The 27,068-nt window shown below is 53.9% G+C and overlaps 1 long non-coding RNA gene across 1 annotated transcript in view; it reads right to left on the bottom strand.

The window, feature by feature from the left end:
- Positions 1 to 14,341: 14,341 nt before the first annotated feature.
- Positions 14,342 to 27,068, bottom strand: part of LOC127923336 (uncharacterized) — a 42,731-nt gene continuing 30,004 nt past the window's right edge. The window contains exon 3 of the long non-coding RNA XR_008114148.1: positions 14,342 to 14,387. This is a non-coding gene — a long non-coding RNA (uncharacterized LOC127923336). The remainder of the gene's footprint in view (positions 14,388 to 27,068) is intronic.

Raw genomic sequence — 27,068 nt, forward strand, 5'->3', positions numbered from 1 at the left:
TGATACAACCCACCGTCAGACCTGATACAACCCACCGTCAGACCTGATACAACCCAACGTCAGACCTGATACAACCCACCGTCAGACCTGATACAACCCACCGTCAGACCTGATACAACCCACCGTCAGACCTGATACAACCCACCGTCAGACCCTACAACCCACAGACCCCACCGTCAGACCTGATACAACCCACCTGATACAACCCACGTCAGACCTGATACAACCCAGACCTGTCAGACCTGATACAACCCACCGTCAGACCTGATACAACCCACCGTCAGACCTGATATTACAACCCACCGTCAGACCTGATACAATCCACCGTCAGACCTGATACAACCCAGACCTGATACAACCCACCATCAGACCTGATACAACCCACCGTCAGACCTGATACAACCCACCGTCAGACCTGATACAACCCACCCAGACCTGATACAACCCACCATCAGACCTGATACAACCCACCGTCAGACCTGATACAACCCACCGTCAGACCTGATACAACCCACCATCAGACCTGATACAACCCACCGTCAGACCTGATACAACCCACCGTCAGACCTGATACAACCCACCGTCAGACCTGATACAACCCACCATCAGACCTGATACAACCCACCGTCAGACCTGATACAACCCACCGTCAGACCTGATACAACCCACCGTCAGACCTGATACAACCCACCGTCAGACCTGATACAACCCACCGTCAGACCTGATACAACCCACCATCAGACCTGATACAACCCACCGTCAGACCTGATACAACCCACCGTCAGACCTGATACCACCCACCTGATACAACCCACCGTCAGACCTGATACAACCCACCGTCAGACCTGATACAACCTGATACAACCCACCGTCAGACCTGATACAACCCACCGTCAGACCTGATACAACCCACCGTCAGACCTGATACAACCCACCGTCAGACCTGATACAACCCACCATCAGACCTGATACAACCCACAGTCAGACCTGATACAACCCACCGTCAGACCTGATACAACCCACCGTCAGACCTGATACAACCCACCGTCAGACCTGATACAACCCACCGTCAGACCTGATACAACCCACCGTCAGACCTGATACAACCCACCGTCAGACCTGATACAACCCACCGTCAGACCTGATACAACCCACCGTCAGACCTGATACAACCCACCATCAGACCTGATACAACCCACCATCAGACCTGATACAACCGTCAGACCTGATACAACCCACCGTCAGACCTGATACAACCCACCGTCAGACCTGATACAACCCACCGTCAGACCTGATACAACCCACCGTCAGACCTGATACAACCCACCGTCAGACCTGATACAACCCACCGTCAGACCTGATACAACCCACCGTCAGACCTGATACAACCCACCGTCAGACCTGATACAACCCAGACCTGATACAACCCACCATCAGACCTGATACAACCCACCGTCAGACCTGATACAACCCACCGTCAGACCTGATACAACCCACCGTCAGACCTGATACAACCCACCGTCAGACCTGATACAACCCACCGTCAGACCTGATACAACCCACCGTCAGACCTGATACAACCCACCGTCAGACCTGATACAACCCACCGTCAGACCTGATACAACCCACCGTCAGACCTGATACAACCCACCGTCAGACCTGATACAACCCACCGTCAGACCTGATACAACCCACCGTCAGACCTGATACAACCCACCGTCAGACCTGATACAACCCACCGTCAGACCTGATACAACCCACCGTCAGACCTGATACAACCCACCGTCAGACCTGATACAACCCACCGTCAGACCTGATACAACCCACCGTCAGACCTGATACAACCCACCGTCAGACCTGATACAACCCACCGTCAGACCTGATACAACCCACCGTCAGACCTGATACAACCCACCGTCAGACCTGATACAACCCACCGTTCAGACCTGATACAACCCACCGTCAGACCTGATACAACCCACCTGATACAACCCACCGTCAGACCTGATACAACCCACCGTCAGACCTGATACAACCCACCGTCAGACCTGATACAACCCACCGTCAGACCTGATACAACCCACCGTCAGACCTGATACAACCCACCGTCAGACCTGATACAACCCACCTGATACAACCCACCATCAGACCTGATACAACCCACCGTCAGACCTGATACAACCCACCGTCAGACCTGATACAACCCACCGTCAGACCTGATACAACCCACCATCAGACCTGATACAACCCACCGTCAGACCTGATACAACCCACCGTCAGACCTGATACAACCCACCGTCAGACCTGATACAACCCACCGTCAGACCTGATACAACCCACCGTCAGACCTGATACAACCCACCTGATACAACCCACCATCAGACCTGATACAACCCACCTGATACAACCCACCGTCAGACCTGATACAACCCACCGTCAGACCTGATACAACCCACCATCAGACCTGATACAACCCACCGTCAGACATACAACCCACCGTCAGACCTGATACAACCCACCATCAGACCTGATACAACCCACCTGATCAGACCTGATACAACCCACCGTCAGACCTGATACAACCCACCGTCAGACCTGATACAACCCACCGTCAGACCTGATACAACCCACCATCAGACCTGATACAACCCAGACCTGATACAACCCACCGTCAGAGACCCACCTGATACAACCCACCGTCAGACCTGATACAACCCACCGTCAGACCTGATACAACCCACCTGATACAACCCACCGTCAGACCTGATACAACCCACCGTCAGACCTGATACAACCCACCGTCAGACCTGATACAACCCACCATCAGACCTGATACAACCCACCGTCAGACCTGATACAACCTCATACAACCCACCGTCAGACCTGATACAACCAGACCTGATACAACCCACCGTCAGACCTGACCAGACCTGATACAACCCACCGTCAGACCTGATACAACCCACCGACCTGATACAACCCACCATCAGACCTGATACAACCCACCGTCAGACCTGATACAACCCACCGTCAGACCTGATACAACCCACCGTCAGACCTGATACAACCCACCGTCAGACCTGATACAACCCACCGTCAGACCTGATACAACCCACCGTCAGACCTGATACAACCCACCGTCAGACCTGATACAACCCACCGTCAGACCTGATACAACCCACCGTCAGACCTGATACAACCCACCGTCAGACCTGATACAACCCACCGTCAGACCTGATACAACCCACCGTCAGACCTGATACAACCCACCGTCAGACCTGATACAACCCACCGTCAGACCTGATACAACCCACCGTCAGACCTGATACAACCCACCGTCAGACCTGATACAACCCACCGTCAGACCTGATACAACCCACCGTCAGACCTGATACAACCCACCGTCAGACCTGATACAACCCACCGTCAGACCTGATACAACCCACCTGATACAACCCACCGTCAGACCTGATACAACCCACCGTCAGACCTACAACCCACCGTCAGACCTGATACAACCCACCGTCAGACCTGATACAACCCACCGTCAGACCTGATACAACCCACCGTCAGACCTGATACAACCCACCCAGACCTGATACAACCCACCATCAGACCTGATACAACCCACCGTCAGACCTGATACAACCCACCGTCAGACCTGATACAACCCACCGTCAGACCTGATACAACCCACCATCAGACCTGATACAACCCACCGTCAGACCTGATACAACCCACCGTCAGACCTGATACAACCCACCGTCAGACCTGATACAACCCACCGTCAGACCTGATACAACCCACCGTCAGACCTGATACAACCCACCGTCAGACCTGATACAACCCACCGTCAGACCTGATACAACCCACCGTCAGACCTGATACAACCCACCGTCAGACCTGATACAACCCACCGTCAGACCTGATACAACCCACCGTCAGACCTGCTACAACCCACCATCAGACCTGATACAACCCACCTGATACAACCCACCGTCAGACCTGATACAATCCACCGTCAGACCTGATACAACCCAGACCTGATACAACCCACCATCAGACCTGATACAACCCACCGTCAGACCTGATACAACCCACCGTCAGACCTGATACAACCCACCATCAGACCTGATACAACCCACCGTCAGACCTGATACAACCCACCGTCAGACCTGATACAACCCACCGTCAGACCTGATACAACCCACCGTCAGACCTGATACAACCCACCGTCAGACCTGATACAACCCACCGTCAGACCTGATACAACCCACCGTCAGACCTGATACAACCCACCGTCAGACCTGATACAACCCACCTGATACAACCCACCGTCAGACCTGATACAACCCACCGTCAGACCTGATACAACCCACCGTCAGACCTGATACAACCCACCGTCAGACCTGATACAACCCACCATCAGACCTGATACAACCCACCGTCAGACCTGATACAACCCAGACCTGATACAACCCACCATCAGACCTGATACAACCCACCGTCAGACCTGATACAACCCACCGTCAGACCTGATACAACCCACCGTCAGACCTGATACAACCCACCGTCAGACCTGATACAACCCACCGTCAGACCTGATACAACCCACCGTCAGACCTGATACAACCCACCGTCAGACCTGATACAACCCACCGTCAGACCTGATACAACCTGATACAACCCACCATCAGACCTGATACAACCCACCATCAGACCTGATACAACCCACCGTCAGACCTGATACAACCCACCGTCAGACCTGATACAACCCACCGTCAGACCTGATACAACCCACCGTCAGACCTGATACAACCCACCATCAGACCTGATACAACCCACCGTCAGACCTGATACAACCCACCGTCAGACCTGATACAACCCACCGTCAGACCTGATACAACCCACCGTCAGACCTGATACAACCCACCGTCAGACCTGATACAACCCACCATCAGACCTGATACAACCATCAGACCTGATACAACCCACCGTGACCTGATAACCCAGACCTGATACAACCCACCGTCAGACCTGATACAACCCACCGTCAGACCTGATACAACCCACCCAGACCTGATACAACCCACCGTCAGACCTGATACAACCCACCGTCAGACCTGATACAACCCACCGTCAGACCTGATACAACCCACCGTCAGACCTGATACAACCCACCGTCAGACCTGATACAACCCACCGTCAGACCTGATACAACCCACCGTCAGACCTGATACAACCCACCGTCAGACCTGATACAACCCACCGTCAGACCTGATACAACCCACCGTCAGACCTGATACAAGACCTGATACAACCCACCGTCAGACCTGATACAACCCACCGTCAGACCTGATACAACCCACCGATCAGACCTGATACAACCAGACCAGATACAACCCACCGTCAGACCTGATACAACCCACCGTCAGACCTGATACAACCCACCATCAGACCTGATACAACCCACCGTCAGACCTGATACACCCACCGTCAGACCATACAGACCTGATACAACCCACCATCAGACCTGATACAACCCACCGTCAGACCTGATACAACCCACCGTCAGACCTGATACAACCCACCGTCAGACCTGATACAACCCACCGTCAGACCTGATACAACCCACCGTCAGACCTGATACAACCCACCGTCAGACCCACCCAGACCTGATACAACCCACCGTCAGACCTGATACAACCCACCGTCAGACCTGATACAACCCACCGTCAGACCTGATACAACCCACCGTCAGACCTGATACAACCCACCGTCAGACCTGATACAACCCACCGTCAGACCTGATACAACCCACCGTCAGACCTGATACAACCCACCGTCAGACCTGATACAACCCCACCATCAGACCTGATACAACCCACCGTCAGACCTGATACAACCCACCGTCAGACCTGATACAACCCACCGTCAGACCTGATACAACCCACCGTCAGACCTGATACAACCCACCGTCAGACCTGATACAACCCAGACCTGATACACCCACCTCAGACCTGACCTGATACAACCCACCTGATACAACCCACCGTCAGACCTGATACAACCCACCGTCAGACCTGATACAACCCACCTGATACAACCCACCGTCAGACCTGATATAACCCACCGTCAGACCTGATACTACAACCCACCGTCAGACCTGATACAACCCACCGTCAGACCTGATACAACCCACCATCAGACCTGATACAACCCACCGTCAGACCTGATACAACCCACCGTCAGACCTGATACAACCCACCGTCAGACCTGATACAACCCACCGTCAGACCTGATACAACCCACCGTCAGACCTGATACAACCCACCGTCAGACCTGATACAACCCACCGTCAGACCTGATACAACCCACCGTCAGACCTGATACAACCCACCGTCAGACCTGATACAACCCACCGTCAGACCTGATACAACCCACCGTCAGACCTGATACAACCCACCATCAGACCTGATACAACCCACCGTCAGACCTGATACAACCCACCGTCAGACCGATACAACCCACCGTCAGACCTGATACAACCCACCATCAGACCTGATACAACCCACCGTCAGACCTGATACAACCCACCGTCAGACCTGATACAACCCACCGTCAGACCTGATACAACCCACCGTCAGACCTGATACAACCCACCGTCAGACCTGATACAACCCACCGTCAGACCTGATACAACCCACCGTCAGACCTGATACAACCCACCGTCAGACCTGATACAACCCACCGTCAGACCTGATACAACCCACCGTCAGACCTGATACAACCCACCGTCAGACCTGATACAACCCACCGTCAGACCTGATACAACCGTCAGACCTGATACAACCCACCGTCAGACCTGATACAACCCACCGTCACCTGATACAACCCACCGTCAGACCTGATACAACCCACCGTCAGACCTGATACAACCCAGACCTGATACAACCCACCGTCAGACCTGATACAACCCACCGTCAGACCTGATACAACCCACCGTCAGACCTGATACAACCCACCATCAGACCTGATACAACCCCACCGTCAGACCTGATACAACCCACCATCAGACCTGATACAACCCACCTGATACAACCCACCGTCAGACCTGATACAACCCACCGTCAGACCTGATACAACCCACCTCAGACCTGATACAACCCACCGTCAGACCTGATACAACCCACCGTCAGACCTGATACAACCCACCGTCAGACCTGATACAACCCACCGTCAGACCTGATACAACCCACCAGACCTGATACAACCCACCGTCAGACCTGATACAACCCACCGTCAGACCTGATACAACCCACCGTCAGACCTGATACAACCCACCGTCAGACCTGATACAACCCACCGTCAGACCTGATACAACCCACCGTCAGACCTGATACAACCCACCGTCAGACCTGATACAACCCACCGTCAGACCTGATACAACCCACCGTCAGACCTGATACAACCCACCGTCAGACCTGATACAACCCACCGTCAGACCTGATACAACCCACCATCAGATACAACCACCGTCAGACCTGATACAACCCACCGTCAGACCTGATACAACCCACCGTCAGACCTGATACAACCCACCGTCAGACCTGATACAACCCACCGTCAGACCTGATACAACCCACCATCAGACCTGATACAACCCACCGTCAGACCTGATACAACCCACCGTCAGACCTGATACCACCCAGACCTGATACAACCCACCGTCAGACCTGATACAACCCACCGTCAGACCTGATACAGACCTGATACAACCCACCGTCAGACCTGATACAACCCACCGTCAGACCTGATACAACCCACCGTCAGACCTGATACAACCCACCGTCAGACCTGATACAACCCACCATCAGACCTGATACAACCCACCGTCAGACCTGATACAACCCACCGTCAGACCTGATACAACCCACCGTCAGACCTGATACAACCCACCATCAGACCTGATACAACCCACCGTCAGACCTGATACAACCCACCGTCAGACCTGATACAACCCACCGTCAGACCATACAACCCACCATCAGACCTGATACAACCCACCGTCAGACCTGATACAACCCACCGTCAGACCTGATACAACCCACCTGATACAACCCACCGTCAGACCTGATACAACCCACCGTCAGACCTGATACAACCCACCGTCAGACCTGATACAACCCACCGTCAGACCTGATACAACCCACCGTCAGACCTGATACAACCCACCGTCAGACCTGATACAACCCACCGTCAGACCTGATACAACCCACCGTCAGACCTGATACAACCCACCGTCAGACCTGATACAACCCACCGTCAGACCTGATACAACCCACCGTCAGACCTGATACAACCCACCGTCAGACCTGATACAACCCACCGTCAGACCTGATACAACCCACCGTCAGACCTGATACAACCCACCATCAGACCTGATACAACCCACCGTCAGACCTGATACAACCCACCGTCAGACCTGATACAACCCACCATCAGACCTGATACAACCCACCGTCAGACCCGATACAACCCACCGTCAGACCTGATACAACCACCGTCAGACCTGATACAACCCACCGTCAGACCTGATACAACCCACCGTCAGACCTGATACAACCCACCGTCAGACCTGATACAACCCACCGTCAGACCTGATACAACCCACCGTCAGACCTGATACAACCCACCGTCAGACCTGATACAACCCACCGTCAGACCTGATACAACCCACCGTCAGACCTGATACAACCCACCGTCAGACCTGATACAACCCACCGTCAGACCTGATACAACCCACCGTCAGACCTGATACAACCCACCGTCAGACCTGATACAACCCACCGTCAGACCTGATACAACCCACCGTCAGACCTGATACAACCCACCGTCAGACCTGATACAACCCACCGTCAGACCTGATACAACCCACCGTCAGACCTGATACAACCCACCGTCAGACCTGATACAACCCACCGTCAGACCTGATAACCCACCCAGACCTGATACAACCCACCGTCAGACCACACCCCGTCAGACCTGATACAACCCACCGTCAGACCTGATACAACCCACCGTCAGACCTGATACAACCCACCGTCAGACCTGATACAACCCACCGTCAGACCTGATACAACCCACCGTCAGACCTGATACAACCCACCGTCAGACCTGATACAACCCACCGTCAGACCTGATACAACCCACCATCAGACCTGATACAACCCACCGTCAGACCTGATACAACCCACCGTCAGACCTGATACAACCCACCGTCAGACCTACAACCCACCGTCAGACCTGATACAACCCACCTCAGACCTGATACAACCCACCATCAGACCTGATACAACCCACCGTCAGACCTGATACAACCCACCGTCAGACCTGATACAACCCACCGTCAGACCTGATACAACCCACCGTCAGACCTGATACAACCCACCGTCAGACCTGATACAACCCACCGTCAGACCTGATACAACCCACCGTCAGACCTGATACAACCCACCTGATACAACCCACCGTCAGACCTGATACAACCCACCGTCAGCTGATACAATACAACCCACCGTCAGACCTGATACAACCCACCGTCAGACCTGATACAACCCACCGTCAGACCTGATACACCCACCGTCAGACCTGATACAACCCACCGTCAGACCTGATACAACCCACCGTCAGACCTGATACAACCCACCGTCAGACCTGATACAACCCACCGTCAGACCTGATACAACCCACCGTCAGACCTGATACAACCCACCGTCAGACCTGATACAACCCACCGTCAGACCTGATACAACCCACCGTCAGACCTGATACAACCCACCGTCAGACCTGATACAACCCACCGTCAGACCTGATACAACCCACCGTCAGACCTGATACAACCCACCGTCAGACCTGATACAACCCACCGTCAGACCTCATACAACCCACCGTCAGACCTGATACACCCACCGTCAGACCTGATACCCAACCCAGACCTGATACAACCCACCATCAGACCTGATACAACCCACCGTCAGACCTGATACAACCCACCGTCAGACCTGATACAACCCAGACCTGATACAACCCACCATCAGACCTGATACAACCCACCGTCAGACCTGATACAACCCACCGTCAGACCTGATACAACCCACCGTCAGACCTGATACAACCCACCATCAGACCTGATACAACCCACCATCAGACCTGATACAACCCACCGTCAGACCTGATACAACCCACCGTCAGACCTGATACAACCCACCGTCAGACCTGATACAACCCACCGTCAGACCTGATACAACCCACCGTCAGACCTGATACAACCCACCGTCAGACCTGATACAACCCACCGTCAGACCTGATACAACCCACCGTCAGACCTGACCTGATACAACCCACCGTCAGACCTGATACAACCCACCGTCAGACCTGATACAACCCACCGTCAGACCTGATACAACCCACCATCAGACCTGATACAACCCACCGTCAGACCTGATACAACCCACCGTCAGACCTGATACACCCACCCAGACCTGATACAACCCACCGTCAGACCTGATACAACCCCCCCGTCAGACCTGATACAACCCACCGTCAGACCTGATACAACCCACCGTCAGACCTGATACAACCCACCGTCAGACCTGATACAACCCACCGTCAGACCTGATACAACCCACCGTCAGACCTGATACAACCCCCAGACCTGATCAGACCCCTGTCAGACCTGATACAACCCACCGTCAGACCTGATACAACCCACCGTCAGACCTGATACAACCCACCGTCAGACCTGATACAACCCACCGTCAGACCTGATACAACCCACCGTCAGACCTGATACAATCCACCGTCAGACCTGATACAACCCAGACCTGATACAACCCACCATCAGACCTGATACAACCCACCGTCAGACCCGATACAACCCACCGTCAGACCTGATACAACCCACCCACCCAGACCTGATACAACCCACCATCAGACCTGATACAACCCACCGTCAGACCTGATACAACCCACCGTCAGACCTGATACAACCCACCGTCAGACCTGATACAACCCACCGTGACCTGATACAACCCACCATCAGACCTGATACAACCCACCTGATACAACCCACCGTCAGACCTGATACAACCCACCGTCAGACCTGATACAACCCACCGTCAGACCTGATACAACCCACCGTCAGACCTGATACAACCCACCGTCAGACCTGATACAACCCACCGTCAGACCTGATACAACCCACCGTCAGACCTGATACAACCCACCGTCAGACCTGATACAACCCACCGTCAGACCTGATACAACCCACCGTCAGACCTGATACAACCCACCGTCAGACCTGATACAACCCAGACCTGATACAACCCACCGTCAGACCTGATACAACCCCCGTCAGACCTGATACAACCCACCGTCAGACCTGATACAACCCACCGTCAGACCTGATACAACCCACCGTCAGACCTGATACAACCCACCGTCAGACCTGATACAACCCACCGTCAGACCTGATACAACCCACCGTCAGACCTGATACAACCCACCGTCAGACCTGATACAACCCACCGTCAGACCTGATACAACCCACCGTCAGACCTGATACAACCCACCGTCAGACCTGATACAACCCACCGTCAGACCTGATACAACCCACCGTCAGACCTGATACAACCCACCTGTCAGACCTGATACAACCCACCGTCAGACCTGATACAACCCACCGTCAGACCTGACCCCTGATACAACCCACCGTCAGACCTGATACAACCCACCGTCAGACCTGATACAACCCACCGTCAGACCTGATACAACCCACCGTCAGACCTGATACAACCCACCGTCAGACCTGATACAACCCACCGTCAGACCTGATACACCCAGACCTGATACAACCCACCGTCAGACCTGATACAACCCACCGTCAGACCTGATACAACCCACCGTCAGACCTGATACAACCCACCGTCAGACCTGATACAACCCACCGTCAGACCTGATACAACCCACCGTCAGACCTGATACAACCGTCAGACCTGATACAACCCACCGTCAGACCTGATACAACCCACCATCAGTCAGACCTGATACAACCCACCATCAGACCTGATACAACCCACCGTCAGACCTGATACAACCCACCGTCAGACCTGATACAACCCACCGTCAGACCTGATACAACCCACCGTCAGACCTGATACAACCCACCGTCAGACCTGATACAACCCACCGTCAGACCTGATACAACCCACCGTCAGACCTGATACAACCCACCGTCAGACCTGATACAACCCACCGTCAGACCTGATACAACCCACCGTCAGACCTGATACAACCCACCATCAGACCTGATACAACCCCCAGACCTGATACAACCCACCGTCAGACCTGATACAACCCACCGTCAGACCTGATACAACCCACCGTCAGACCTGATACAACCCACCGTCAGACCTGATACAACCCACCGTCAGACCTGATACAACCCACCGTCAGACCTGATACAACCCACCGTCAGACCTGATACAACCCACCGTCAGACCTGATACAACCCACCATCAGACCTGATACAACCCACCGTCAGACCTGATACAACCCACCGTCAGACCTGATACAACCCACCGTCAGACCTGATACAACCCACCGTCAGACCTGATACAACCCACCGTCAGACCTGATACAACCCACCGTCAGACCTGATACAACCCACCGTCAGACCTGATACAACCCACCCTCAGACCTGATACAACCCACCGTCAGACCTGATACAACCCACCGTCAGACCTGATACAACCCACCATCAGACCTGATACAACCCACCGTCAGACCTGATACAACCCACCGTCAGACCTGATACAACCCACCGTCAGACCTGATACAACCCACCGTCAGACCTGATACAACCCACCGTCAGACCTGATACAACCCACCGTCAGACCTGATACAACCCACCGTCAGACCTGATACAACCCACCGTCAGACCTGATACAACCCACCGTCAGACCTGATACAACCCACCGTCAGACCTGATACAACCCACCGTCAGACCTGATACAACCCACCGTCAGACCTGATACAACCCACCGTCAGACCTGATACAACCCACCGTCAGACCTGATACAACCCACCGTCAGACCTGCTACAACCCACCATCAGACCTGATACAACCCACCTGATACAACCCACCGTCAGACCTGATACAACCCACCTGATACAACCCACCGTCAGACCTGATACAACCCACCGTCAGACCTGATACAACCCACCTGACCTACAACCCACCGTCAGACCTGATACAACCCACCGTCAGACCTGATACAACCCACCGTCAGACCTGATACAACCCACCGTCAGACCTGATACAACCCGTCAGACCTGATACAACCCACCGTCAGACCTGATACAACCCACCTCAGATACAACCCCCGTCAGACCTGATACAACCCACCGTCAGACCTGATACAACCCACCTGATACAACCCACCGTCAGACCTGATACAACCCACCGTCAGACCTGATACAACCCACCGTCAGACCTGATACAACCCACCGTCAGACCTGATACAACCCAGACTGATACAACCCACCATCAGACCTGATACAACCCACCGTCAGACCTGATACAACCCACCGTCAGACCTGATACACCCACCCAGACCTGATACAACCCACCACCGTCAGACCTGATACAACCCACCGTGAGACCTGATATTACAACCCACCGTCAGACCTGATACAACCCACCATCAGACCTGATACAACCCACCGTCAGACCTGATACAACCCACCGTCAGACCTGATACAACCCACCGTCAGACCTGATACAACCCACCGTCAGACCTGATACAACCCACCGTCAGACCTGATACAACCCACCGTCAGACCTGATACAACCCACCGTCAGACCTGATACAACCCACCGTCAGACCTGATACAACCCACCGTCAGACCTGATACAACCCACCATCAGACCTGATACAACCCACCAGACCTGATACAACCCACCGTCAGACCTGATACAACCCACCGTCAGACCTGATACAACCCACCGTCAGACCTGATACAACCCACCGTCAGACCTGATACAACCCACCTGTCAGACCTGATACAACCCACCGTCAGACCTGATACAACCCACCGTCAGACCTGATACAACCCACCGTCAGACCTGATACAACCCACCGTCAGACCTGATACAACCCACCGTCAGACCTGATACAACCCACCGTCAGACCTGATACAACCCACCGTCAGACCTGATACAACCCACCATCAGACCTGATACAACCCACCGTCAGACCTGATACAACCCACCGTCAGACCCTGATACAACCCACCGTCAGACCTGATACAACCCACCATCAGACCTGATACAACCCACCGTCAGACCTGATACAACCCACCATCAGACCTGACCTGATACAACCCACCGTCAGACCTGATACAACCCACCGTCAGACCTGATACAACCCACCGTCAGACCTGATACAACCCACCGTCAGACCTGATACAACCCACCGTCAGACCTGATACAACCCACCGTCAGACCTGATACAACCCACCGTCAGACCTGATACAACCCACCGTCAGACCTGATACAACCCACCGTCAGACCTGATACAACCCACCGTCAGACCTGATACAACCCACCGTCAGACCTGATACAACCCACCGTCAGACCTGATACAACCCACCAGATCAGACCTGATACAACCCACCATCAGACCTGATACAACCCACCGTCAGACCTGATACAACCCACCGTCAGACCTGATACAACCCACCGTCAGACCTGATACAACCCACCGTCAGACCTGATACAACCCACCGTCAGACCAACCCATACCAGACCTGATACAACCCACCGTCAGACCTGATACAACCCACGTCAGACCTGATACAACCCACCGTCAGACCTGATACAACCCACCGTCAGACCTGATACAACCCACCGTCAGACCTGATACAACCCACCGTCAGACCTGATACAACCCACCGTCAGACCTGATACAACCCACCGTCAGACCTGATACAACCCACCACCAGATACAACCCACCGTCAGACCTGATACAACCCACCGTCAGACCTGATACACCACCGTCAGACCTGATACAACCCACCGTCAGACCTGATACAACCCACCGTCAGACCTGATACAACCCACCGTCAGACCTGATACAACCCAGACCTGATACAACCCACCGTCAGACCTGATACAACCCACCGTCAGACCTGATACAACCCACCGTCAGACCTGATACCCACCGTCAGACCTGATACAACCCACCGTCAGACCTGATACAACCCACCGTCAGACCTGATACAACCCACCGTCAGACCTGATACAACCCACCGTCAGACCTGATACAACCCACCATCAGACCCAGACCTGATACAACCCACCGTCAGACCTGATACAACCCACCCACCTGATACAACCCACCGTCAGACCTGATACAACCCACCGTCAGACCTGATACAACCCACCATCAGACCTGATACAACCCACCGTCAGACCTGATACAACCCACCATCAGACCTGATACAACCCACCGTCAGACCTGATACAACCCACCGTCAGACCTGATACAACCACCGTCAGACCTGATACAACCCACCGTCAGACCTGATACAACCCACCGTCAGACCTGATACAACCCACCGTCAGACCTGATACAACCCACGTCAGACCTGATACAGACCTGATACAACCCACCGTCAGACCTGATACAACCCACCGTCAGACCTGATACAACCCACCGTCAGACCTGATACAACCCACCGTCAGACCTGATACAACCCACCGTCAGACCTGATACAACCCACCGTCAGACCTGATACAACCCACCGTCAGACCTGATACAACCCACCGTCAGACCTGATACAACCCACCGTCAGACCTGATACAACCCACCGTCAGACCTGATACAACCCACCTGATACAACCCACCGTCAGACCTGATACAACCCACCTGTCAGACCAACCCACCGTCAGACCTGATACAACCCACCGTCAGACCTGATACAACCCACCGTCAGACCTGATACACCCCCGTCAGACCTGATACAACCCACCATGACCTGATATACACCCACCCAGACCTGATACAACCCACCGTCAGACCTGATACAACCCACCTGTCAGACCTGATACAACCCACCGTCAGACCTGATACAACCCACCGTCAGACCTGATACAACCCACCGTCAGACCTGATACAACCCACCGTCAGACCTGATACACCCACCCAGACCTGATACAACCCAGACCTGATACAACCCACCATCAGACCTGATACAACCCACCGTCAGACCTGATACAACCCACCGTCAGACCTGATACAACCCACCGTCAGACCTGATACAACCCACCGTCAGACCTGATACAACCCACCGTCAGACCTGATACAACCCACCGTCAGACCTGATACAACCCACCGTCAGACCTGATACAACCACCGTCACCTGATACAACCCACCGTCAGACCTGATACAACCCACCGTCAGACCTGATACAACCCACCGTCAGACCTGATACAACCCACCGTCAGACCTGATACAACCCACCATCAGACCTGATACAACCCACCGTCAGACCTGATACAACCCACCGTCAGACCTGATACAACCCACCATCAGACCTGATACAACCCACCGTCAGACCTGATACAACCCACCGTCAGACCTGATACAACCCACCGTCAGACCTGATACAACCCACCGTCAGACCTGATACAACCCACCGTCAGACCTGATACAACCCACCGTCAGACCTGATACAACCCACCGTCAGACCTGATACAACCCACCGTCAGACCTGACCTGATACAACCCACCGTCAGACCTGATACAACCCATACAACCCACCGTCAGACCTGATACAACCCACCGTCAGACCTGATACAACCCACCGTCAGACCTGATACAACCCACCGTCAGACCTGATACAACCCACCGTCAGACCTGATACAACCCACCATCAGACCTGATACAACCCACCATCAGACCTGATACAACCCGTCAGACCTGATACAACCCACCGTCAGACCTGATACAACCCACCGTCAGACCTGATACAACCCCAGACCTGATACAACCCACCGTCAGACCTGATACAACCCACCGTCAGACCTGATACAACCCACCGTCAGACCTGATACAACCCAGACCTGATACAACCCACCGTCAGACCTGATACAACCCCACCGATCAGACCTGATACAACCCACCGTCAGACCTGATACAACCCACCGTCAGACCTGATACAACCCACCGTCAGACCTGATACAACCCACCGTCAGACCTGATACAACCCACCGTCAGACCTGATACAACCCACCGTCAGACCTGAACCCACCCAGACCTGATACAACCCACCGTCAGACCTGATACAACCCACCGTCAGACCTGATACAACCCACCGTCAGACCTGATACAACCCACCGTCAGACCTGATACAACCCACCATCAGACCTGATACAACCCACCGTCAGACCTGATACAACCCACCGTCAGACCTGATACAACCCACCGTCAGACCTGATACAACCCACCGTCAGACCTGATACAACCCACCGTCAGACCTGATACAACCCACCGTCAGACCTGATACAACCCACCGTCAGACCTGATACAACCCACCGTCAGACCTGATACAACCCACCGTCAGACCTGATACAACCCACCGTCAGACCTGATACAACCCACCATCAGACCTGATACAGACCTGATACAACCCACCGTCAGACCTGATACAACCCAGACCTGATACAACCCACCGTCAGACCTGATACAACCCACCGTCAGACCTGATACAACCCACCGTCAGACCTGATACAACCCACCGTCAGACCTGATACAACCCACCGTCAGACCTGATACAACCCACCGTCAGACCTGATACAACCCACCGTCAGACCTGATACAACCCACCGTCAGACCTGATACAACCCACCGTCAGACCTGATACAACCCACCGTCAGACCTGATACAACCCACCGTCAGACCTGATACAACCCACCGTCAGACCTGATACAACCCACCTGATACAACCCACCGTCAGACCTGATACACCCACCTGATACAACCCACCGTCAGACCTGATACAACCCACCGTCAGACCTGATACAACCCACCTGATACAACCCACCGTCAGACCTGATACAACCCACCGTCAGACCTGATACAACCCACCGTCAGACCTGATACAACCCACCGTCAGACCTGATACAACCCACCGTCAGACCTGATACAACCCACCGTCAGACCTGATACAACCCACCGTCAGACCTGATACAACCCACCGTCAGACCTGATACAACCCACCGTCAGACCTGATACAACCCACCATCAGACCTGACCTGATACAACCCACCGTCAGACCTGATACAACCCACCGTCAGACCTGATACAAGACCTGATACAACCCACCGTCAGACCTGATACAACCCACCGTCAGACCTGATACAACCCACCGTCAGACCTGATACAACCCACCATCAGACCTGATACAACCCACCGTCAGACCTGATACAACCCACCGTCAGACCTGATACAACCCAGACCTGATACAACCCACCATCAGACCTGCTACAACCCACCGTCAGACCCGATACAACCCACCGTCAGACCTGATACAACCCACCGTCAGACCTGATACAACCCACCTTCAGACCTGATACAACCCACCGTCAGACCTGATACAACCCACCTGATACAACCCACCGTCAGACCTGATACAACCCACCGTCAGACCTGACAACCCACCCCAACCGTCAGACCTGATACAACCCACCGTCAGACCTGATACAACCCACCGTCAGACCTCATACAACCCACCGTCAGACCTGATACAACCTGATTACAACCCACCATCAGACCTGATACAACCCACCATCAGACCTGATACAACCCACCGTCAGACCTGATACAACCCACCGTCAGACCTGATACAACCCACCGTCAGACCTGATACAACCCACCGTCAGACCTGATACAACCCACCATCAGACCTGATACAACCCACCTGATACAACCCACCGTCAGACCTGATACAACCCACCTGATACAACCCACCGTCAGACCTGATACAACCCACCGTCAGACCTGATACCACACCCCAGACCTGATACAACCCACCGTCAGACCTGATACAACCCACCGTCAGACCTGATACAACCCACCGTCAGACCTGATACAACCCACCGTCAGACCTGATACAACCCACCGTCAGACCTGATACAACCCACCATCAGACCTGATACAACCCACCGTCAGACCTGATACAACCCACCGTCAGACCTGATACAACCCACCGTCAGACCTGATACAACCCACCGTCAGACCTGATACAACCCACCGTCAGACCTGATACAACCCACCGTCAGACCTGATACAACCCACCGTCAGACCTGATACAACCCACCGTCAGACCTGATACAACCCACCGTCAGACCTGATACAACCCACCGTCAGACCTGATACAACCCACCGTCAGACCTGATACAACCCAGACCTGATACAACCCACCATCAGACCTGATACAACCCACCGTCAGACCTGATACAACCCACCGTCAGACCTGATACAACCCACCGTCAGACCTGATACAACCCACCATCAGACCTGATACAACCCACCGTCAGACCTGATACAACCCACCGTCAGACCTGATACAACCCACCGTCAGACCTGATACAACCCACCGTCAGACCTGATACAACCCACCGTCAGACCTGATACAACCCACCGTCAGACCTGATACAACCCACCGTCAGACCTGATACAACCCACCGTCAGACCTGATACAACCCACCGTCAGACCTGATACACCCACCTGATACAACCCACCGTCAGACCTGATACAACCCACCGTCAGACCTGATACAACCCACCGTCAGACCCGATACAACCCACCGTCAGACCTGATACAACCCACCGTCAGACCTGATACAACCCACCGTCAGACCTGATACAACCCACCGTCAGACCTGATACAACCCACCGTCAGACCTGATACAACCCACCGTCAGACCTGATACAACCCACCTGATACAACCCACCGTCAGACCTGATACAACCCACCGTCAGACCTGATACAACCCACCGTCAGACCTGATACAACCCACCGTCAGACCTGATACAACCCACCATCAGACCTGATACAACCCACCGTCAGACCTGATACAACCCACCGTCAGACCTGATACAACCCACCGTCAGACCTGATACAACCCACCGTCAGACCTGATACAACCCACCGTCAGACCTGATACAACCCACCGTCAGACCTGATACAACCCACCGTCAGACCTGATACAACCCACCGTCAGACCTGATACAACCCACCGTCAGACCTGATACAACCCACCGTCAGACCTGATACAACCCACCGTCAGACCTGATACAACCCACCGTCAGACCTGATACAACCCACCGTCAGACCTGATACAACCCACCTCAGACCTGATACAACCCACCGTCAGACCTGATACAACCCACCGTCAGACCTGATACAACCCACCGTCAGACCTGATACAACCCAGTCAGACCTGATACAACCCACCATCAGACCTGATACAACCCACCGTCAGACCTGATACAACCCACCGTCAGACCTGATACAACCCACCCAGACCTGATACAACCCACCGTCAGACCTGATACAACCCACCGTCAGACCTGATACAACCCACCGTCAGACCTGATACAACCCACCGTCAGACCTGATACAACCCACCGTCAGACCTGATACAACCCACCGTCAGACCTGATACAACCCACCTGATACAACCCACCGTCAGACCTGATACAACCCACCGTCAGACCTGATACAACCCACCGTCAGACCTGATACAACCCACCGTCAGACCTGATACAACCCACCGTCAGACCTGATACAACCCACCGTCAGACCTGATACAACCCACCGTCAGACCTGATACAACCCACCGTCAGACCTGATACAACCCACCGTCAGACCTGATACAACCCACCGTCAGACCTGATACAACCCACCTGATACAACCCCTGATCAGACCATCAGACCTGATACAACCCACCGTCAGACCTGATACAACCCACCGTCAGACCTGATACAACCCACCTGATCAACCCACCGTCAGACCTGATACAACCCACCGTCAGACCTGATACAACCCACCGTCAGACCTGATACAACCCACCGTCAGACCTGATACAACCCACATTCAGACCTGATACAACCCACCGTCAGACCTGATACAACCCACCTGATACAACCCACCGTCAGACCTGATACAACCCACCGTCAGACCTGATACAACCCACCGTCAGACCTGATACAACCCACCGTCAGACCTGATACAACCCACCGTCAGACCTGATACAACCCACCGTCAGACCTGATACAACCCACCGTCAGACCTGATACAACCCACCATCAGACCTGATACAACCCACCGTCAGACCTGATACAACCCACCGTCAGACCTGATACAACCCACCGTCAGACCTGATACAACCCACCGTCAGACCTGATACAACCCACCGTCAGACCTGACCTGATACAACCCACCGTCAGACCTGATACAACCCACCGTCAGACCTGATACAACCCACCGTCAGACCTGATACAACCCACCGTCAGACCTGATACAACCCACCGTCAGACCTGATACAACCCACCGTCAGACCTGACAACCCACCGTCAGACCTGATACAACCCACCATCAGACCTGATACAACCCACCGTCAGACCTGATACAACCCACCGTCAGACCTGATACAACCCACCGTCAGACCTGATACAACCCACCGTCAGACCTGATACAACCCACCGTCAGACCTGATACAGACCTGATACAACCCACCGTCAGACCTGATACAACCCACCGTCAGACCTGATACAACCCACCGTCAGACCTGATACAACCCACCGTCAGACCTGATACAACCCACCGTCAGACCTGATACAACCCACCGTCAGACCTGATACAACCCACCGTCAGACCTGATACAACCCACCGTCAGACCTGATACAACCCACCTGATACAACCCACCGTCAGACCTGATACAACCCACCGTCAGACCTGATACAACCCACCGTCAGACCTGATACAACCCACCGTCAGACCTGATACAACCCACCATCAGACCTGATACAACCCACCGTCAGACCTGATACAACCCACCGTCAGACCTGATACAACCCACCATCAGACCTGATACAACCCACCGTCAGACCTGATACAACCCACCGTCAGACCTGATACAACCCACCGTCAGACCTGATACAACCCACCGTCAGACCTGATACAACCCACCGTCAGACCTGATACAACCCACCGTCAGACCTGATACAACCCACCATCAGACCTGATACAACCTGATACAACCCACCATCAGACCTGATACAACCCACCTCAGACCTGATACAACCCACCGTCAGACCTGATACAACCCACCGTCAGACCTGATACAACCCACCGTCAGACCTGATACAACCCACCGTCAGACCTGATACAACCCACCGTCAGACCTGATACAACCCACCGTCAGACCTGATACAACCCACCGTCAGACCTGATACAACCCACCTGATACACCCACCGTCAGACCTGATACAACCCACCGTCAGACCTGATACAACCCACCGTCAGACCTGATACAACCCACCATCAGACCTGATACAACCCACCGTCAGACCTGATACAACCCACCGTCAGACCTGATACAACCCACCCAGACCTGATACAACCCACCATCAGACCTGATACAACCCACCGTCAGACCTGATACAACCCACCGTCAGACCTGATACAACCCACCGTCAGACCTGATACAACCCACCGTCAGACCTGATACAACCCACCGTCAGACCTGATACAACCCACCGTCAGACCTGATACAACCCACCGTCAGACCTGATACAACCCACCGTCAGACCTGATACAACCCACCGTCAGACCTGATACAACCCACCGTCAGACCTGATACAACCCACCGTCAGACCTGATACAACCCATCAGACCTGATACAACCCACCGTCAGACCTGATACAACCCACCGTCAGACCTGATACAACCCACCCAGACCTGATACAACCCACCGTCAGACCTGATACAACCCACCGTCAGACCTGATACAACCCACCGTCAGACCTGATACAACCCACCATCAGACCTGATACAACCCACCATCAGACCTGATACAACCCACCGTCAGACCTGATACAACCCACCGTCAGACCTGATACAACCCACCGTCAGACCTGATACAACCCACCGTCAGACCTGATACAACCCACCGTCAGACCTGATACAACCCACCGTCAGACCTGATACAACCCACCGTCAGACCTGATACAACCCACCGTCAGACCTGATACAACCCACCGTCAGACCTGATACAACCCACCTGATACAACCCAGATCAGACCTGATACAACCCACCGTCAGACCTGATACAACCCACCGTCAGACCTGATACAACCCCGTCAGACCTGATACAACCCACCATCAGACCTGATACAACCCACCGTCAGACCTGATACAACCCACCGTCAGACCTGATACAACCCACCGTCAGACCTGATACAACCCACCATCAGACCTGATACAGACCTGATACAACCCACCGTCAGACCTGATACAACCCACCGTCAGACCTGATACAACCCACCGTCAGACCTGATACAACCCACCGTCAGACCTGATACAACCCACCGTCAGACCTGATACAACCCACCGTCAGACCTGATACAACCCACCGTCAGACCTGATACAACCCACCGTCAGACCTGATACAACCCACCGTCAGACCTGATACAACCCACCGTCAGACCTGATACAACCCACCGTCAGACCTGATACAACCCACCATCAGACCTGATACAACCCACCCGATACAACCCACCGTCAGACCTGATACAACCCACAACCCACCGTCAGACCTGATACAACCCACCGTCAGACCTGATACAACCAGACCTGATACAACCCACCGTCAGACCTGATACAACCCACCGTCAGACCTGATACAACCCACCGTCAGACCTGATACAACCCACCGTCAGACCTGATACAACCCACCGTCAGACCTGATACAACCCACCTGATACAACCCACCGTCAGACCTGATACAACCCACCGTCAGACCTGATACAACCCACCGTCAGACCTGATACAACCCACCGTCAGACCTGATACAACCCACCTCAGACCTGATACAACCCACCGTCAGACCTGATACAACCCACCGTCAGACCTGTCAGACCTGATACAACCCACCGTCAGACCTGATACAACCCACCGTCAGACCTGATACAACCCACCGTCAGACCTGATACAACCCACCGTCAGACCTGATACAACCCACCGTCAGACCTGATACAACCCACCGTCAGACCTACAACCCACCGTCAGACCTGATACAACCCACCATCAGACCCTGATACAACCCACCGTCAGACCTGATACAACCCACCGTCAGACCTGATACAACCCACCGTCAGACCTGATACAACCCACCGTCAGACCTGATACAACCCACCGTCAGACCTGACCTGATACAACCCACCGTCAGACCTGATACAACCCACCATCAGACCTGATACAACCCACCGTCAGACCTGATACAACCCACCGTCAGACCTGATACAACCCACCGTCAGACCTGATACAACCCACCGTCAGACCTGATACAACCCACCGTCAGACCTGATACAACCCACCGTCAGACCTGATACAACCCACCGTCAGACCTGATACAACCCACCGTCAGACCTGATACAACCCACCGTCAGACCTGATACAACCCACCGTCAGACCTGATACAACCCACCATCAGACCTGATACAACCCACCGTCAGACAGACCCACCTGATACAACCCACCGTCAGACCTGATACAACCCACCGTCAGACCTGATACAACCCACCTGATACAACCCACCGTCAGACCTGATACAACCCACCGTCAGACCTGATACAACCCACCGTCAGACCTGATACAACCCACCGTCAGACCTGATACAACCCACCATCAGACCTGATACAACCCACCGTCAGACCTGATACAACCCACCGTCAGACCTGATACAACCCACCGTCAGACCTGATACAACCCACCGTCAGACCTGATACAACCCACCGTCAGACCTGATACAACCCACCGTCAGACCTGATACAACCCACCGTCAGACCTGATACAACCCACCGTCAGACCTGATACAACCCACCATCAGACCTGATACAACCCACCGTCAGACCTGATACAACCCACCGTCAGACCTGATACAACCCACCGTCAGACCTGATACAACCCAGACCTGATACAACCCACCATCAGACCTGATACAACCCACCGTCAGACCTGATACAACCCACCGTCAGACCTGATACAACCCACCGTCAGACCTGATACAACCCACCGTCAGACCTGATACAACCCACCGTCAGACCTGATACAACCCACCGTCAGACCTGATACAACCCACCATCAGACCTGATACAACCCACCGTCAGACCTGATACAACCCACCGTCAGACCTGATACAACCCACCGTCAGACCTGATACAACCCACCGTCAGACCTGATACACCCACCTGATACAACCCACCGTCAGACCTGATACAACAACCGTCAGACCTGATACAACCCACCGTCAGACCTGATACAACCCACCGTCAGACCTGATACAACCCACCGTCAGACCTGATACAACCCACCGTCAGACCTGATACAACCCACCGTCAGACCTGACCTGATACAACCCACCGTCAGACCTGATACAACCCACCGTCAGACCTGATACAACCCACCTGTCAGATACAACCCACCGTCAGACCTGATACAACCCACCGTCAGACCTGATACAACCCACCGTCAGACCTGATACAACCCACCTTACAAAATGCAACGTCAGACCTGATACAACCCACCGTCAGACCTGATACAACCCACCGTCAGACCTGATACAACCCACCGTCAGACCTGATACAACCCACCGTCAGACCTGATACAACCCACCGTCAGACCTGATACAACCCACCGTCAGACCTGATACAACCCACCGTCAGACCTGATACAACCCACCGTCAGACCTGATACAACCCACCGTCAGACCTGATACAACCCACCATCAGACCTGATACAACCCACCGTCAGACCTGATACAACCCACCGTCAGACCTGATACAACCCACCGTCAGACCTGATACAACCCACCGTCAGACCTGATACAACCCACCGTCAGACCTGATACAACCCACCGTCAGACCTGATACAACCCACCGTCAGACCTGATACAACCCACCGTCAGACCTGATACAACCCACCGTCAGACCTGATACAACCCACCGTCAGACCTGATACAACCCACCGTCAGACCTGATACAACCCACCGTCAGACCTGATACAACCCACCATCAGACCTGATACAACCCACCGTCAGACCTGATACAACCCACCATCAGACCTGATACAACCCACCGTCAGACCTGATACAACCCACCGTCAGACCTGATACAACCCACCATCAGACCTGATACAACCCACCGTCAGACCTGATACAACCCAGACTGATACAACCCACCTCAGACCTGATACAACCCACCGTCAGACCTGATACAACCCACCGTCAGACCTGATACAACCCACCGTCAGACCTGATACAACCCACCGTCAGACCTGATACAACCCACCGTCAGACCTGATACAACCCACCATCAGACCTGATACAACCCACCGTCAGACCTGATACAACCCACCGTCAGACCTGATACAACCCACCTGATACAACCCACCGTCAGACCTGATACAACCCACCGTCAGACCTGATACAACCCACCGTCAGACCTGATACAACCCACCGTCAGACCTGATACAACCCACCGTCAGACCTGATACAACCCACCGTCAGACCTGATACAACCCACCGTCAGACCTGATACAACCCACCATCAGACCTGATACAACCCACCGTCAGACCTGATACAACCCACCGTCAGACCTGATACAACCCACCGTCAGACCTGATACAACCCACCATCAGACCTGATACAACCCA

The sequence above is a fragment of the Oncorhynchus keta genome, unplaced genomic scaffold (genome assembly GCF_023373465.1).
Source record: "Oncorhynchus keta strain PuntledgeMale-10-30-2019 unplaced genomic scaffold, Oket_V2 Un_contig_2935_pilon_pilon, whole genome shotgun sequence".
Classification (NCBI taxonomy): Eukaryota; Metazoa; Chordata; class Actinopteri; order Salmoniformes; family Salmonidae; genus Oncorhynchus; species Oncorhynchus keta.